The sequence below is a fragment of the Pinus tabuliformis genome, chromosome 1_2 (assembly GCF_031772625.1).
Source record: "Pinus tabuliformis cultivar Carrire ecotype Pingquan chromosome 1_2, CPIR1, whole genome shotgun sequence".
NCBI lineage: Eukaryota > Viridiplantae > Streptophyta > Pinopsida > Pinales > Pinaceae > Pinus > Pinus tabuliformis.
This window is the reverse complement of record NC_142298.1, coordinates 1,021,209,365-1,021,228,279: the sequence shown is the minus strand read 5'-3', so window position 1 is coordinate 1,021,228,279 and position 18,915 is coordinate 1,021,209,365.

Genomic DNA, 18,915 nt, shown 5'->3' with positions numbered 1-18,915 from the left:
TTTAATTTACGGTGAAATTTCTACAACATACTATAGAATCATGTCAGCGAGGACTAGTAATGATACACAATCTATCTTTGGCACAGTAGCTATTAATTAGGTTGGACACTGATGTAAGTGCCCCTAATGATGGCCCTCAAGTTACATAATACATTCTCCAATCGCAACTTGAGGGAGGCAACGGTCATGATTGAGGTAACCCCACACCCCAAGGTCTTAGACTCTTGTCAACGGTATGACTCTACTACATGTGAATAAGTGAGCTGATGTCGAGAATGCATGGAGACCGTATGATTACTAGGATTTTAGGTATTTCGTTAACGGACATGAGGAAGACTAATGATAATGAAAATGATTCCCAAGGCACTTAGCACAATCTACACAGTGTGAATAAAAGAGATAATGTCAATTACTCCATAGGATCTTGATCAATATGGGCTAATGATGAAAAACCATTATCAACCATGAAGGAACCTGTTATTGATGGCTACAGGCTCAATGGCACTAGATTGTTTCTAGATCTACATCCCAAATAAGGTGTCAAATTCCATGAGAAGATATCCTTCAAAGGAGGGAATTGATATATTTCCCATCATTTACAAGAAATTGACACTAAGAAAAGGTATTTGATGATGAAAATTGAAGAACTAATGCACAACTAACACAAGGATGGATGAAAAAAACGATATAATGATACTTGGAGATGGATTACTCTTGACTAAGAATTATCTTGAACATATAATGGCATGACATAAGGGGGTCTTTCAGCAAGCATGATTATATGTAACCCCTCTTTGATTCATTTTCTAAATGAGAAAAAAAAAGGATTGTATCAAGGATCTCTAAAAATTGAATTGGAATTGACTTTCCATTATAGATTGAAGAATATGAAAAAAAATGATGGTGAAATAGGAGGCATCACCAAATCCCATACAGTGGAAGGGTAACAAATCAGGTGAGATACTGACTAACTAATAGAGTGACTCGACTCACGATGATGGTGTAGTTCTAAAGTCAAGAAAATACAAATTGTAAAAGTATGACCCAAACAAGTTCCATGTCCAAGGGCGACATATAATTGCCAGGATAGAAATGTGAAAGATAAAAGGAACCCACCCCCCTTCTTTTATAGTGTATCCCCTTCATAGTTAAGTGAGCATGAAAGAGAAGACATGTAAGCTCAATAGGTTCCTTTTTTGTAACTTATATAGTGAGGCCAAAAAAGAGATAAAAGTATACTCATGTCCTTCTCATGGTTTTACGAGTTTGAGAATGGAAAAGATATCACTCTCCAACTTTCATCTTGACTAACAAGTGGAAAAAGATGGAAATAAATCAGAATTTTCATATACGTTTTACGAGCATGAAGAATCGAGAAAAAGAAGCTCGAGATTTTCTTAGTTTAACGAGTACGAAAATAAGACCAAAAGGGACTCGACATTTTCCTATAGATTTAACTAGTATGAAAATATAACAAAAGGAACTTGAGATTTTCAATTTTTAGTGAGCATGAAAATAAGGCCAAAAGGATGCTCATTCTAGAGATACGGGTGGTATAATGGTACGCATATTGTTCTAAGACTAATGGAACCGACCTAAGCAAAGTAGTAGGTGGTGGAAAAGTGTTTGGCAATGGAAATCAACTCAATGTAGTGGTCTCTCTGAAATGTGATAGTGTGTTGTGAGATGGAGGCAAAGCCGATTCAAAGGAAAGAGGTCAAGCACGACTGCAAGGTTGCAAAGCAGAATGAATGACAGTATCATTATCACAACACCTAGAAGAACATTGAGGACCATGAGCATTAGTGACCATAAAGAAACATGAAATAAGTGTGGGGACTCCCTATAGGAAATTTTGGCCAAAAATAATAGAGAAAGAGAGGCATGAGACTCAATTTTGATGTCATGGTGGATACTAAAGAGGATCCCCTAAACCTATGAATAATTGTAGCATGGGCACCAAAAGAAAAACTGAGTTCTATTATAGGGTTCCCATGGAGGGTAGGATCTATTGCACAAATTACGATATGCAAAAAGACATGGTTAATGTTACAACTTGGTGGGGTGGGCCCTAAGGAAAAGTGAAACAGTGATAGAGAAGGCCAATAATGTAGTGACAAGATCAGTGAATTCTAATACTGTATGCCAATTTAAGCAATATACCTTGAGGAAAGATGAGAAATGCATTTTTTTAGATAGATTATATACATATGTATAGGGCACCATGCCTAGAAAACTAGACAAAATATGACCCAACAGGGAGCCCATCGGGGGGCTCCACAATGATGTACCCATCAGGATCAATATATTTTGCATAAGAAGAGGGTCTAAAGTTGACACAGTTGTGATGAGCACCATTTTTTTAATGATGGGGATGATGTTAGATACACATTCTGTCAAATGAACCAGATAGATAAACTGAACTTTGAGAAATTTTTCGACTTCCACCTTCATGGTAGTGCCTTTGTGAGGATGGACTGGTTGGATATTTTACTGAATAGGCTTAGCTCATCCATAGGTTTTTATTTCGTGCTAAAAAATTTGAGGATATATGCTGGTAATTTCTTCGTAGGACTAAGCGAAAACATCACAAAATTCTTTGATAATATTGGTATAAATAGCAATCTCACTAGGAGTGCAATATCCTCCAATCATGATAGTTTCAATGATGATCTCTTCTTTATCAGAAATGTTGATGGGAATGACAAGATATATGTTCACAAAGTTCCCTTCATAAAACACATCATGGGTGGTATCAGGATCTTGTGCCCAATTAACATTTCGTGAAGAAACATGGTTACGCAAGTCATGATTCAAGTGTGTTTTCATAGGGAGAAATGATGAATGATGATGAAATTCATCCCAAGGTGGATTAGATATTGTCATGGATTCCAAGATAGCTTCATCAAATGTAATCATAGTATCAAGGAATTCATGGGAAAAATAATGATCAACAACTCAGGCAGGTTAGGAATAAGCATCAAGTCCAACATCATGGGAAGAACTCAACTCAGGGTTAGCTTGATCGCAATTTGAATAACTTGATAAGCCAATTCAGCAGGGCTAAAAGGACTCTAATCACCAAACATGTCATTCTTTTTTAGGAGAAGGAATTATCCAAGGATCAATGGTCCACTTGGCACCATATGGTAGAAACTTGACCATGTTTATGGAGTTACTTGACCATGACAATTTAGGTGGAAGCACATGTAATGTACCCATCAATGAGGAGTTTTTGAACATCTCCACTCTAATGCTTTCAAAAAGGATGGTGGAATCTCCTACAAAGGTGACTGGATGACTATCATGAAATCAAATATTATGCTTGCAAAATTATAACTGTTTATTGGTGTCTATCTTACCCTGATGGGGGAACATCATGATGCAAAAGACTAAAGACATGACAATGGTAATACCATAAAACCATCTTCACCCGAGCAGGATGTTAAAATCAAGTGGTGCATCAATGACATCAACCTCAATAAAGATTGTTTTCACCCAAACTCGCTAAGTAAAGTAGAAAATACCCCTTGAGGCTGCAAGGTATTCCCATCAAAAGCCTTCAAATTTGACCTAGGTGTAGATAAAGTCAGGGAACCAAGAGCTTTCCAACACTTACATGAAATAATGCAAGTCAATGCTAACTCATCCGAAATTTTCCTATGAATATGTTGTCTACAGAATTAGACCATAATATGGAATTCTAGATGATGTGGAAGACAAGGTTTTCATAAATAAGGATCAAAGTCATAATATTTGAAGCTAAGGGATCCATCCCACCAATAATAGATAACAGTTCCTTGCGTTGTGTTGGGAAACTTTACAAAACTTCTAGTGCGGACATAGTAGTTGGAGCTTGGGCTAGATCCTTGGAAATAATATAGTTGTGAGTGGCCCTAATATTAGGATTATGCATATTCTTTCAAATTTCACCCTTAGGTGGGTGAGACATGGTGGTCAATGATGGCTTATCAAAATGAAGTTGACCATCAGGTCGATGTTGGGTCACAAAATTTGAGGTAGAAGTTCCACTCTCAATATTCTCATAATTATGCACTCTGGTCATGACATTGATAGTTGACTTAACCATAAAGATATCTTGCATAGAAGACAAGGCATTAGATGAAGTGTTGCCCCCACTGCCCTGTTGCTAAGATGGTAGAGGGTTAATAACCTATGTTGTTGCTGGGCCAGAAAAGGATTCGTCAAAACAACAAGTTGACGAGCAATAGGTTGCTATGAGAAGTATCAACAAATCTCATCCATCCAAGGGTACTCATGAGTAAGATGGTCATCCCCACAAATCTTGCAAGGAAAAAAACTTTTCTTTTTCTTCCCCTTGGTACCACTCCCAATATTCTCTTGGGTTGGTGATGTCCCTTATTCCTCATTAGAATATTTAGAATTATTTTTTCTTCTTACCTCCCAGCTGTGTAGGGTTCTTGGTCAATGTGGACTGAAGAGAATTGATCTTAGAGGTGGGAACATGGACATGAGGAGTTTGAGTAGAAGGATTTCTGACTAGGGCACTAGAAGAGATATTAATTTGACTCTTCTAAGAGACTAGTTGGCCTATGTTTCTAGAAGTTATGAACCCCATGACTCCATCAACATGGGTTTTGGGTTTATGATTCGAAGGATTGGTCGATGATCGAGGAGTGTTAGGAATAATATTGTATAAGGTACCCACTTGAGAATAGATTGAGTCAAGTTATGGACATGCATGACCACTTGCTCCTTGGTTTGTGCTCATAGCTTTGCCACATATTTAGAAATTTTAGGACATAATGACTTAATGAACTACTCATGTAGAAACTCAACATGAAGCTTTGTTTTGATCAAGGCTCATGAATATGATCAAAGATGTGCATGGAGTTATCTTAACAAAAGCTAGTGAGAATATCGGTACCAGACTCATACTTAACAGGAAATTGATAATGGTTAACAAAATATTGTGCTAAGGAGAGGGAAGAATCAGAAGCGACACATTCTAAGTCAGTGTACCATTTGGTAGCATTGATGCTAAGATTATTTTGGAAAAGATCCAACCTAATGCTATCATCCATAAATGAGTTGGATGAACAACACAAATGATAAGTAGTGATGTGGGCTGCAAGCTATTGTTCAAGTTTACCATTGAATTTAGGATTTTTTTCTAGTAGTTTATGTGGGATAGGTGATAAACATGATTATGCTTAATGGGATTGTTTATTAACTTAGACAAATCAAGCAAACCTAGTGTTTCCAAGAAACGTGAGTTGAACAATGCTTGGGGGGTGGGGGGTTAGGTGACCCCTGTGACCCAAGTGGAGGAGGTGAACCACCAATAGCTTGGTTCCTAGTGTTAGTTTTACTCATGGAAGTGGGTTGAATAGAAGTGTTAGCTTGAGTGCCCATGTAAACCTATTATTGGTTAACACCCTAAGAGTTAATGCCCTAAGTTGCAAAAGGATTCCTAGAAGGTTGTTGACCACTTAGGATATAGGGTGGTTTGAAAGGGTTATTAAAAGGATTATGAGCCCACATATTAAAAATATAGAAAGCATTGGTCCCCCCATGGGCATTCCATGGATCAAATGTATGACTATGATATGTAGATCCCCCTAACGATCAACTTCCAAAAATGTTCAAGGACCCACTAGAAATTAACATACCCCTAGGTATGCTAGAGGATGGCATGGACATGGTGAAAGGATTCCAACCATAGTGAAATCCATTGTTAGGTATAGTCATACCTCCTACTGAGATACCAAAACCCATCATGGGGCTTGAGGAACCAGATGTAAAGGAGAAGTTTGACCCTCTGACATTAGACATATAAATACTAGACATAAATGAGATAGAACCTATGCTCAATGTAAACTAAGATGAGGTGGTCATGGATATGGAGCTACCCATGGACATACTAAGTGGAGGGAAATAAATACCATGAATATTCTTCCAGAATGAGGAGAACGAGTTATCAAAGAATGTAGTATGAACAAGGCCTGCAGTCATAGAGACAAATGTAGATGTGACATGTGGAATACCATCAATCATTATAGGTGTGGACACAACAAGTTTTGTTGTAGAGGTTGTAGCGTTATCCATAAAGAACTCAGGTAAGGGACTATGCAAAGATCTGTACAAGTCAACACCCCCACATAATGAGATGGGTGTAGAGGTATGGTGATGATGTGGAAGAATTTGGTCAACCACTTCGTGAACATATGGTTTAGGTCTCTAAGTATCACCTAGAGTAATTCAAGACAAGGATGTACCTATGGTGGACTTAATTTTACGCTTACGCGGAAGTAGACCCACCTCCTAGGGGGTAAGGCTTACAAGTCTATGAGAGTGATGCAAACAAAAGTCTACCATGATGGAAACTAGAGATGAAAAAAGCACCAAAAAATACAAATGCTAAGGCCACTAGATACATTCAAACAAACAACACACACTAAAAATATCCTAAGGAAACAAACCAAGAAAACTAGAGTCAAAGGCATCCACTCGTCATTGGAGCTCGATTAATGAATGCCCAAGTTAACGGTGAGGAAATGGTTGGGACAAATATAACAACCTCCTGCTTAATGATTGATGCGTATGGATCAATGCTCCTATTATCTGTGGAGCACCCCTCGAGTGAACTGAGTGAGTTCTCACTGAAATTTGTCCCAGGTACAACAAGGACGACCCCTTGCTGTCACCTGTGATAACTACTTAATAATTGTGGCTAAGGATGCTACTATCAACAACACGTTCTGGGGAAAAATCATCAGCTAGAAATACACACAAGGGTAGTATATCAATCCTGAAGCTTCCCTAGAGAGACCCCTCGAGTATGTGCAGCTCCCCAATATAATCACCACCAAGACTAAGTGAAGCGGGGTTTATCACTCTGCTAGTCCCAATGTTGCCTAATGCTTGACCCTTGTGTAAGAAGGGATTCTCAGACATGTGCCACTGAGAGTGGTTTTATGCTCATTATCACAAGATGCTAGGTGTGTGTTGTATGATCTTGGAAAGTTTACCTTTCACTCCTATTCAAAGATCCTAGCCCATCTATTATGTGTTTGCTACTAGAGATGAAAATAAACCCCGAGTTAATTTTAGTTAATGTGTTACCTCTTAAGGCTGTTATTTAGGTCAGGGGTGTGATGGATGAAACTATGTGATGTAGGACTCATCTTTTCAAGGAAACCATGCAAAATGATGAACATGCAAGTTTTGATTTCGATGAATTCTAGCTAAGGAAAGGAGAGGATATTTTCTTTTAAATTCTAGTATGCACAAAGTCCATTTTATCTCTCATTCAACTCTTAGATCCATAAAACAAATCAAACAACCATCTACAGATGTCTAAAAAGCAAATTGAAATGAAACAATAAAAAAATATACTAAAAGACCAAAACCCTAACTCTACAAGCATGTATGCACTGTGAAAATTAAAAAAAAAACACACTCACGTGTAGACAAAAAGTTATGGGCTATCAAGAAAATGATGGAAGACATGCATCTGGGTATCAATTTAATTTATGGGAATAAAACCCAAGAAGTAGGCTTAAAACCATAGTGAAAAAACCAAATGCACAAAAATGCATGCAAATCTTGAAGAAACATAGTAATCAAGCTCAAAAATTACAAATCTAAAGATAGAATCCAAGTGGGATTACAATGGTGCAAAAAAAACATAATTTTTTTCAAGTTAAACCTTTAAAAAATCTTAGGAAGAGGCTTTCAATGCTCTATTTATCAATAAATTGAGCAACAAAGAGCTATCAACACTTCGTTGCAGAGTAACTAGTGAACTAGAGAGGCCTGCAATGCCTTGGTTTGAACAATGGGCAAGAAACAAAGGAGAAAAACTCAATTTTAAAGATTTTTTGCATCAGGGTTTTGGATCTAAGTTTATGATGGAACTTAGTACTACTGTAAAACTTAGAGGGAAAAATAAATCCACTAAAAAAAGGTAAGGACAAAGGCTACAAAAAAACCTCTTGGGTCTCCCTAGTGGAGTTGTCAATTCTGTTTAATGATAAATTTCTACATATAGTATTGGGAAACTTTAAGCCTAACAGACCTTCATAGGGTCCACCCAGAAGGAGGGCATGTGAAGAATGTTATATAACAAAATAAGACACTCCCAATCATGAAAGAAAGAATTGAAAAGTAAGAGAAATAGATGTAATTGTTGTATCGTGAAAACCTATCTCTAATGATGCTTCCAACTTGAGAGGGATCTCCTAGAGCCCTCAACTCCTGCTCCTCTCCTAGATCTTGCACTCGAAAGACCAAATAACTTGCTACTTTCATGCAATAACAATATTAGTGCATGAAAACTATATCAAACGTGCAACATATAACAAGAATACATGGATGAAAATGGGGAGAAGTATTTTACTTTGAATTAATAACAATGCAAATTGTACAAAGTTGAAGTTCCTGCAACCTTTGCCCAAGTAACTCTCTCACATATACTTACCGATATCTAGATTCATGAATATAAGCTGATCACAATATCACTCTGGTAACATTTTGGCATAGTAATATTTCCTCCTATTTGGACAGGGTCCCCTAGGGTCGATTTTGGGGTTAAAAGCCCAAGTTTTTGTATGTAAAGTATCCGCAATTTCTGGTCGTGGAGCGCGTAGATGTAGTGTGTCATAAAGGGTTTCTACCCTTATTTTATGTAGGTTGTGTTGGATTTAGAAGATCCACCCATGGTCCACAGACCATGGGATTTTATAAAAAGGAGAGTCTTAGAAGAGTCTACGGTAGTTAAGTTAAGTCGTTGATGGGTTAGTAAGCGTTAAGAACAAAGAGTTTTAGAAGTAGAAGAAAGGTTCTGTATGTTTTACATTTGTTATCTGTACACAAGTAATAATATCTTTTTACACGAAGAACATATTAATGCATATTAAATTTATTAGATACTTAAGCTGATCTAGTTAAATACGGAAGTAAGAGTAATTACAGAAGTGCGTAAGTGGTTGATTTGCTTGGTTAGGGTTCATGAACGACATTCGTAGACCTTCACGAAGGTCTAGAGGCCAATTAAGAAGAGTGTATCGTTAAGTCCTAAAAGGCTTATTGATCTATGTGAAGGGAGAGTTAGGGCATAAAATGACATCATAACCATATTTGGGTGTGGAAACTTGGCTCCAGCATCCCCCCATACTGCTTCGGGTGAGACTTCAGTATGTGCTCCGCGGATTGATGCAAAAAGGGCCAGTAGTGTAGGGATTTGTTTGGCTAAATTAACGCTGAACCTGGGTCAGGGCCCACTAAGCCAACAAATGTTTCCGTTGCCTAGACCAGGATCTGCATAAAGAGATGTGTGATGCCACATCACTGGAATCTGACTAACAAGGAAATTGAAGACTAGTTGGATAGGAAGGTCCACGAATTCATGACACAAGAAAATAGAAATCTGTGATTGACGAAAGAATAATGGTTGGATAGATACTTGTACATAGAGGTACACAAAATATTCTTTTGTTCCTTCCCGGTTGAATTATACAAGTGGATTGCCAAATTGGCAGACGACCAAGGAAGGTGGAGACTTAATAGTTTGATATTGTGGACCCCGGAGTTAGTGTGGAGATTGGAAGCCTCGAAAGATAAGATTGCACGTGATGTTGATTACTGACTTGATCGTATCATAGGAGGATTCATGACATAGTTCATGCTTGATACTTCGGTCAATTACAGCAAAGCAGAGTGCCAATTATTCAAGGGATCGCGAGGTAAGTATTTAAGGTCTTTAAATACTTGGATTAAGATGCTCTTGTGTGAAAAGTGGGTTGTGCAATTACCTTGATGTTTGGAGCTATGCGAAGTGGAAATATATTTAGGGATAGAGGGAGAACAGGCCCTGAATATAGCCAGCTAATCGAACCTCCTCTGCGTGATGATGAGGAAACTGTACAGGCTTCACCACAGAATGTTGTTCAGTTAATAAGACAAGGGTTCCATGAGTACCCCATCTACCCACCCCACCTCCACATTCACCTCCACAACATACACCTTCTCCCACACCGCCACCACCTCCGCCACCATTCAATATGGCGAATGCAGTAAAGTGTTCCATTTTCAAGGGTTCGAGAAATGAGGACCCGGACCAGTTTTGGTTCGTCGCAAAGGCCGTATGAGAAGCTCAGGGTATAATGAATGATTAGATGAAGAAAGAAAATTTGGTCACTTCTTTATAGGAACACGCGTTGACATGGTACATTAAGTACTGAACTGATAACCTGATGGCTTCATTAACAGATATTCAATCCACACTGAATAAGGAATTCAATAGGCCTAAGTCGGAAGCACAATCAATTGTGGGATTAAAGGAGATCATGATGAAGCCTAGTGAGGCACCCTAGGATCTGGATCAGAGATTGAAATGCATGATCCATGAAGCTAACATGAATCTTACAGATGGGCAGCACCGCGAGGGTTGGCTTCACTCTTGCATCATTTGAGGGTTTCTTTATCACAACAAAAGATTGGGACCCAGGCGGAAGCCTTGGAGATTGTGATGAAATTGCATGAGACACCGATGCAAGATGCTAATTTGGGAGTTTAGAAGATTCACATGCAGTTGTAGAACCTTTGCCTAGAGTTTCAAAGTCTGAAGAAGGATAGAGCAGTTCGGCCAGAGGTGCGCAAAGAAGTTTGGTGCCTGAAATGCAAAAGTCAGGGGCATGACAAAGATCATTGCCCAGTCTTCACAAATTATGTTGTAGTAGGAGGGCCGATGCCTCTAAGGTCGGAAGCTCAAGCAGGGCCAAGTACAAAGCCCGTGCTATGGTGTGATATCTGTCAGGTAGCTAGAAAACACGTGACAAACAATTATCACCTACTACATAAATTTGTATAGAAACCGCAACAGCTCTTCCACAACTTTTGTCAATCGATGGGTCATGACGAGTGTAACTGTCATAACTATGAGCTAATGATGGATACAATGGCTGCATATAGAGTGTAGGTGGAAACTCAGCCTTTGGATCAAGGTAGCCTCCAGATCAAGGCACTGGGGGAGCGCGAGGCGGAATTCAGGGGCGTGGGCGAGGCCGATGTGGAGGAGGCCCTGGTAGAGGACGCGGACAGGTGATTTTCTACAACTATGGGGGATTAGGACACTACGTGTGAGAATTCAAAAACTCGATGCACCTGCCATGTAGATATTGCACTCAATTTTACCACGCGACAAAAGACTGCCTTGTATTACTAGCTAAGATACACGAAAAAGGGGTGCAACCTACCCAAAATCCGCAAATGATGAGGGTTGAACCCTAAGAAGTGGATCCTAATGTGAAAATCATGTTGCAAAGTGGAATGACAACTGGCAAAGACAAGGGAAGGCAGCTTGAAGAAGGTGAATGGGTATGCAAATATCCAGAAAAGGAGGTTGGGTTTGATCTGGAGCGCGTGAGGGAAAAATTTATGGAAGCAAAGAAAAGCTTTGCTGAGGCTTCTACCTCAGGAAGTCAGGATAAGTAGTCTGAAGAAATAGACCCATCCATGCTTACTACATTTTTGGAGACCTCTATGAAGCTACTTCAAGATAGCAAGGCCGTAAAGGTATTACAGGAATTGATCAATAAATGTGTTGGTAATAATCCTAATGGACTACGCATGGTCAGGAAAATTGGTAAGCATAAGGCAAGAACGGGGCGTGAGACGAGACTCGTCGCACAAATAGGAGAATATGAAATGGACCAAGTTATTCTAGATCTAGGGATTGACGCGAATGTTTTGCCTAAATAGACGAGGGAAAGAATGGGGAGACATGCGCTGAAGTGGTCTTTGATCCAGTTTCAGATGGAAAATCAATATAAGATCATCCCCATGGGGAGATTATAGGGAGTGGTAGTCGATATCGAAGGTGTGAGTGTCTTGGACAATTTTGAAGTAATAGAGATTGTGGATGAAAACAATCCCTACCCTGCATTCCTTAGGATTGAATAGGCTGTCCACATGAACGTGGGTGATGAATTTGAAGAAGCAGATGATGTCATTTGAAAGAAAATCACTCCGTGTAATAGTACCATTGGACCTTGCAGAACAACCGCGCTATACTGAACTAGTCCGTGATTACGAAAGTGACAATGATTTGGACCAAATTTATAAGATAACGATGGGATATTAAGATTGGGTAAATTTGATAGTTGATGGACGTATTACATGGGACTGTGAAAGCTCTTGCACATCAGATCCAGACGATAAATTGGAACACTGGCAGAATAGATTGCACGAAGTGTCTACGCTACGATGTAACATGATGACCAAACAGCTATGCTTTGTATCGTCGGAGGTAAGAAGTCTATCTTATTATGATGGTTTAATTAACATTGATAAATTTATGGATGCATTTGAAAGGGAAGTGTCAGAGAAGCATCGCTTCCAAGACTTGGACTTGGCATTGCACGCTACGCATGCAAGATGGTGGGGTACGCATAAAGACAACTTTGATCGATGGAACGAATATAGAAGAATAATGAGGGTGTAGTTTGGTCGCCCAAAGGTATGTTTGACATAGAAATATGATGGAAGGAATGACCTGTGCAATCAATTAGAAAAATGGACGGATGCTTATCCAGCAAAACCGCAACTAGAGTGGGTGAATTTGTTCTGTCACACCTTAGACGTAATACCTATGAATTGGTAGTTGGAGGTAGAGCTCCACCATGGCACGAACGAATGGTATAATTTGAGACAGGGATTCTTTATCACATTCAGCATTGAAGATGGGTTTGAGTGCATTGATGAGGCGCTGTAGGAGGTCAAAGTGGCGATGTTCAAAATCTCACAGGATCCCTTGGATTTGATTCAACCAAATTGGACCACCCAGCTGCGCCACGTGTTGGAGTGCTACAATGTGACCGCTGAAGAGGAAGATGAGCATCCGAGGAACATTAATATCCAAAAAACAAAAGGACACCGTGATGTTGAGGGGCCATAGATAGAAAACCCAGATATCATCATGCTACTGAAAATAAGACAAGTGAACATTGGGACAGAGGCGGAACCGAAGTTTGCAAAGATAAGGGACTACTGGGATGATGCTACGGTGGATAAGGTCACTGAGTTGCTCCGCAAATACCAGGAATTGTTCCCTATGAAATTCTCAGACTTAAAGGGGATAGTAGGGGACCTGGGAGTTATGAAAATTACATTGAAACCAGACGTGAAGCTGATCAAGCAAAGGCCTACCACCTCAATCCAAAGTATAAAGAAAAGGCCCGCTTAGAGTTGGATAAAATGCTTGCAGCAGGTATTATTGAACCGTTAGAAGAATCTGATTGGGTGAGCCCAATAGTAGTTTAGGAAAGAAGAAGAAGGATGAAATAAGGATATGCGTAGATATTAGGAAGATGAATGACACTTGCATGCATGATCCTTTTCCGACTCCATTCACTGATGAAGTGTTGGATAATGTAGGAGGACATGAAGCATATTTGTTCATTCATGGGTTCTCGGGGTACCATCAAATCAAGATCGCGCTGGAGGATAGAAGTAAGAAAACCTTTGCAACTGAGTGGGGATGCTTTTAGTATATTGTAATTCCTTTTTGGCTGAAGAATGGGCCATCGACCTTTTCGCATGTGGTCATTGCGGTGTTCAAGGACTTTATTCACAAGTTTTTGTAGGTATACTTTGACGATTGGATGGTGTTTGGGCTGGTGAAACACCATGTGGCTAGCCTACGCTTGATGATGGATACATGTCGGAGGTATCAAATCGCGCTTAATTTGAAGAAACATTTGTTCTATGTTCCTTTCAGAATGTTGCTGGGCCATGTGGTATGTAGACAAGGATTAATGGTGGACCCAGCTAAGATAGTAGCTATAATTAATTTTGAGGCGCCAAAGAGTGTGAAACAGCTGCGCGCAACGTTGGGTCATACGGGATACTATAGAAAGTTCATCAAGAGTTATGCCCATATTACCACGCCGATGGAGAAGATGTTAAAGAAGGATGCTACATTCTTTTGGAATGAGGACTGTCAATGGAGCTTGGATGTGTTAAAGGAAAAGATGGTCACCACACCAATCCTAGTCTTCTCGGATTGGAAGAAGGAATTTCATGTGCATGTGGACGCATCATGTATTGCGCTGGGAGCAGTACTGACATAGGCTGGTGAGGGAGAGTTGGATCACCCTATAGTGTTTGCAAGTTAGAAGTTGTCTAAAGCTAAGATGAACTATTCAACAAAAGAGCGCGAAGGTTTGGCTATGGTGTATGCGCTCTAGAAGTTTAGACACTACTTGCTAGGCAGAAACTATAAGATGTATGTAGACCATTCTAAATTAAAGTACTTGGTTAATAAGCCTATGTTAGGGGGGAAGATATGCAGATGGCTGCTGCTATTTTAGGAATATTATTTTGAAGTCATTGTGAAGCCAGGACGATTGAATGCAGGACCAGACCATCTGTCATGCATTGAAACATGAGAGGAGCCTACTAATTTGGAGGAAGGACTACCTGATGTGCAGATCTTTGCAGTGTGCGTGGCTGACAATCACTTTGCAGATATCATACACTTCCTAATGACAGAAATGGCTCTAGAAGGGTATACTAGTCAACAAAAGAAGGAGCTGGTGGTGTGCGCAACAAAAGTTTATGTCATTGCAGGACATTTATATAAAATGGGCTTGGATGAAATTTTGCGACGTTATGTACTTGAGTTTGAACGGAACAACATCCTTGCTGAAGCTCATGGAGGAGCTGTGGGAGGACATTATGCAAGAAAAGCAACAACGCAGAAGATTTTACGCGCTGGGTTGTGGTGGCCGACACTGCATAAGGATTCCAAGGCTTATTGTAAGGTATGTGATGCATGTTAGAGGACGGGCAAGCCATCACAAAGGGATGAGCTGCCTCTGAATCTGCAAGTGTCATTACAACCATTCAAGAAATGGGCAATTGATTTTGTAGGCCCGATTCAGCCTCTAGGAAAGAAGACGGGTGTGCAGTATATCATCACAGTGATGGAGTATTTGACCAGATGGGCAGAGGTGCGGCCTGTAAAGGATTGTACAGAGGAAAAGCAGCAGTTGCCCAAAGATTTTGATGAGCGAATGTGGTACACATTTCCTTAATGAAATGATCAGCACGCTGACGAAGGAATTCCAAGTTTATCATCAAAAGAGCATACCATATCACCCATAGACTAATGAGGGACGTGCACATACCTGCGATGCTATGGGCTTACAAAACTACTTGTCAGAAGCTGATTGGATAGACACCCTTCAGGCTAGTCTATGGCGTAGAAGATGTGATGCCAATGGAGTATATTGTACCTAGTATACGCATAGAGGCATTGACAAGAATGGCGGATCGCGGAACCCTAGAAGAGAGGCTCGCGCAACTGGCAGAGCTTGAAGAAGATAGGTTTTTGGCTGGATTCCATCAACAATTTTAGAAGGAGCGTGAAAAATCATGGCACAATCGCACATCAAACTACGCACCTTCAAGATAAACGATTTGGTTTTATTATATGATAGCAAGTTTGATAAATTTCCAGGAAAATTTCAGATGCATTGGATGGGGCCATATGTCATCAAAGAGATTATCGATGGTGGAGCAGTTCAACTGGTGCAATTAAATGGAGATCCATTTCCTGGAAAGGTAAATGGCACCCGACTGAAGCCATACACTGGGGATTCGGCCAGATGGCTATATGGTGGAAGCACAGTCTTAGCGGTCTAGGCAGCTGAAAGGAGGTGTGGGACTATAAACTACACTGCCTGGGTTGTAGATCTGCACGACTGGGGGACTGCGCGGGCTGGAAGAATGTCACAGAATCAACAGAAGCATGAGGGGAGCTATGCTATAAAAGGAGAGACCACACAGGGAAACCAGAAAGTGACTGTTACGGTCATTGTTCATGATTTGACAGTGAGAAAATGGCTAAGAGGACCTTGGGGGGCGACATTTAAGGCTGAAATTAAAAGCGAGAACTTTGAAAATCTGCCACCAATCTAACATTTATGAGCGGATTTTGGGGGGAACAGTCGGATTTGAATTCAAATTTTCCTATAAATTACAGATGGCCGCCCAACAAAAAACAATTTGCATTTTGAGAGCTTATGTGTCGTGTCATCGGTTGTGCATGAATTCTGCAGTTTTTGAGGATTTGGTGGCTAGTTTAGTGTTTGAAAAGTTACCTAAGGAAACCCAGGAACTCCTTAATAGCCTCATGCCAATGCCCGTGGAAATTTCTAGTGCTGGAGGATCTATGACCTCTAAGGGAGCTTCCCCTAAGGTCGTAAGTGTGGAGGTGCCTGCCGCGGTACCAAAATCACCAAGGTCACCTAGGCCAAAGCCTGTGTCAACAGGAGAGGCTTCCAAGACGAATAAGGACAAACATAAAGTGACAGAGCCAGTGCGCGAGTCACTAAGGAAGCATCAGAAGAAAGAGAAGCCCACTGCACAGGAGAAAGCCAAGGTGGTAAACTTAGAGTCTGACGAGGGCATAGAGGACATTGATATTGAGGGAGTAGACCCTATCTCAAAGCTACCATAATACATCCCTCCATGCCTGGGTAAGGTGAAGATTCAAAAGGGCCAAGACGATGGAAAGTTTCTCCTTCATACACCCCTTCTTCTAGAGAATATCACGTTTGAAGGACTGCACTTGGCGCGTGTCCCCCATCTAAAGCTTGAAGATTGGGACTTGGCGGGCATGGAGCGATTCCCCCACCTAGGTACTAATAATTTATGTAGAGAATATTCTACAAGGACTTGGGTGTCACCGCACTAGAGCCGGCGAAGTCACCGCACTAGAGCTGGTGAAGTGGATACGTAGGGTGGAAAAGGCAGGATTGCTGAATCTGCTATGGGTGCCACATTACCATCGCACCCCCATAAATTTGATAGTTATCAAACAGTTGTTGTGCCTGGTGCACAATAGATTTCTTTAGTTGGAGGAGACGATCCCTATAACTAATATGCTAATACATAGGATCACCCTATTACCCCATTCAGGGCCAAATCCGGCCAAGGCATTTGTTGGTAAGACAACGGACGCGACCTCGCCGCAAGGATGAAGGACAAGTTTAAGCGTGTCAAGAACTCGTGCAGATATTCAATTTAGAGTATTAGGGACCCCATGGTGAAGGTGGTTGGCCAGATATTGGTGGGCAAGGTAATGAGGAATTTTCACACAGATGAGGTGCCGGCACCAGTCGTTTCATTAGCGGCCCAGTGCGTGGAGGGCGTGCAATTCAACTGGGCATGCTATTTGTGCAGGGAGTTCCTTGTGAACTGCACTAAGGCACTGGAATAGAGTATGACATTTCACTAGTCATGGCTCTTACTTTCAATTGTGTTGGTCATGTGGCAGTCGCCAGAGGACAATCAGTTTCCTCCGATCGCGAAATATTTTCCAGAAGTAGTGAAGTTTGCTTCACTATGGGCCACGAAGGATGTTGAGTGGGTCCACGAGAGCAAGGTATTTGAGTATTGATGGAGATGAGGATCAATATGGCCATTAAATGCAAGCCAAGGATGTCACCAACTATTTTTGAGAAGTTGTCAGGATACACGGAGTTCAAAGCAGACTTCCATTGTATCTCCATCCAGGCACGCAAGGACCCAACACATAAGTGGTATGATCTACCATACCTCGTGATGGATGATGCCATAACAACAGTCCTTGATCATTAGCCATTTGAGTGGCGCACGACATCAGATTTGTCCTCTGAGTCTAGTAAGTCCATGGGAAAGAAGAAGAAGGAAGAGGCTCGGTCGAAAATTCAACAATTGGCTAAAAAGAGAAAGGAGGTTGCGGAGAAGGCACACACGGAAACTGAGCATGCTGCTAAGGAACAAGAGGAAGAAAAAAATCCTGACAGAAGTCAGAAATCCCCTTCACACCACAGATAGAAGAAGAAGAAGAACGATCAGAGCAAGGTGGTGGAGATCTAGAAAGCACTCCCTTCCGGGTGAAGTGGAACAGGGAGAAGGAGAAGGATGGGTTGCGCAAAAATTCCAAGACCACCAAGTTGTCACTAGACCCAATCACCTTGACAGAGGGCGACTTGGACAACATTGAGGATAAAGTAAGGGATGCAACGGAGGAATTACTGCAGCAGTTCAAGTAGCAAAAGAAGCAAGCCTTGGTTTCCATTCAGATGGGTCTACATGAGCTGCAGATCCAAACTACTCAACTATAGGTAGGTGTAGGGCAGAGTGTTGGCTTATGGGGGTTTGAACCAGGTTCAGAGTTAATTAGCCAAACAAATCCCTACACTACTGGCCCTTTCGGCATCAGCTTGCAGAGCGCGGACAAAAGTCTCACCCAAGGTAGTATGGGGGGATACTGGAACCAAGTTTCCGCACCCTTGAGATGTCTGTGATGTCGATTCAGTCCAACTATGCCTGTCTTTGCCCAGGTCACTTTCCGCACTGTTCCAACCTTCAATACCTTCGCCATCTGTTACAATCGTCTTTCGAACAGCCCTAACCAAGGGTTGAGATGCTTCGCATTGCTTATGGCAGTGAACTGTACTAATTTCAAAACTACATCGGGTATCTTACTTATCTTCTTAACAGATCTTAGTTAGCTCCTCATAATAGATATTCTATCTTGCATTCACTTAATCAATACAATTATACACATTCACGCACCATGTAAGTATTAGAAGTGAATTTCATACCCAAGCTAACAGATGAATAAAATAGGAAATAAATACACAAAAATGATAGGAAACTTCTCTTTATTAATACTTCCAACTGTTACAGACTCGACTCGCCCTGCACACTCAACTGCAAGGGTCCATGCACTCAGCTGTGGACTACTAGACCTCTGCACACTCAGTTGCAAAGCCTTCTCCTACTCTATGACACAAAAATAGACTTTTCACTTCAAATCTATCTCACACAGATCATGAGTTCTACAGCCGAAATTACATTAACAAAATTAAGGGTGGA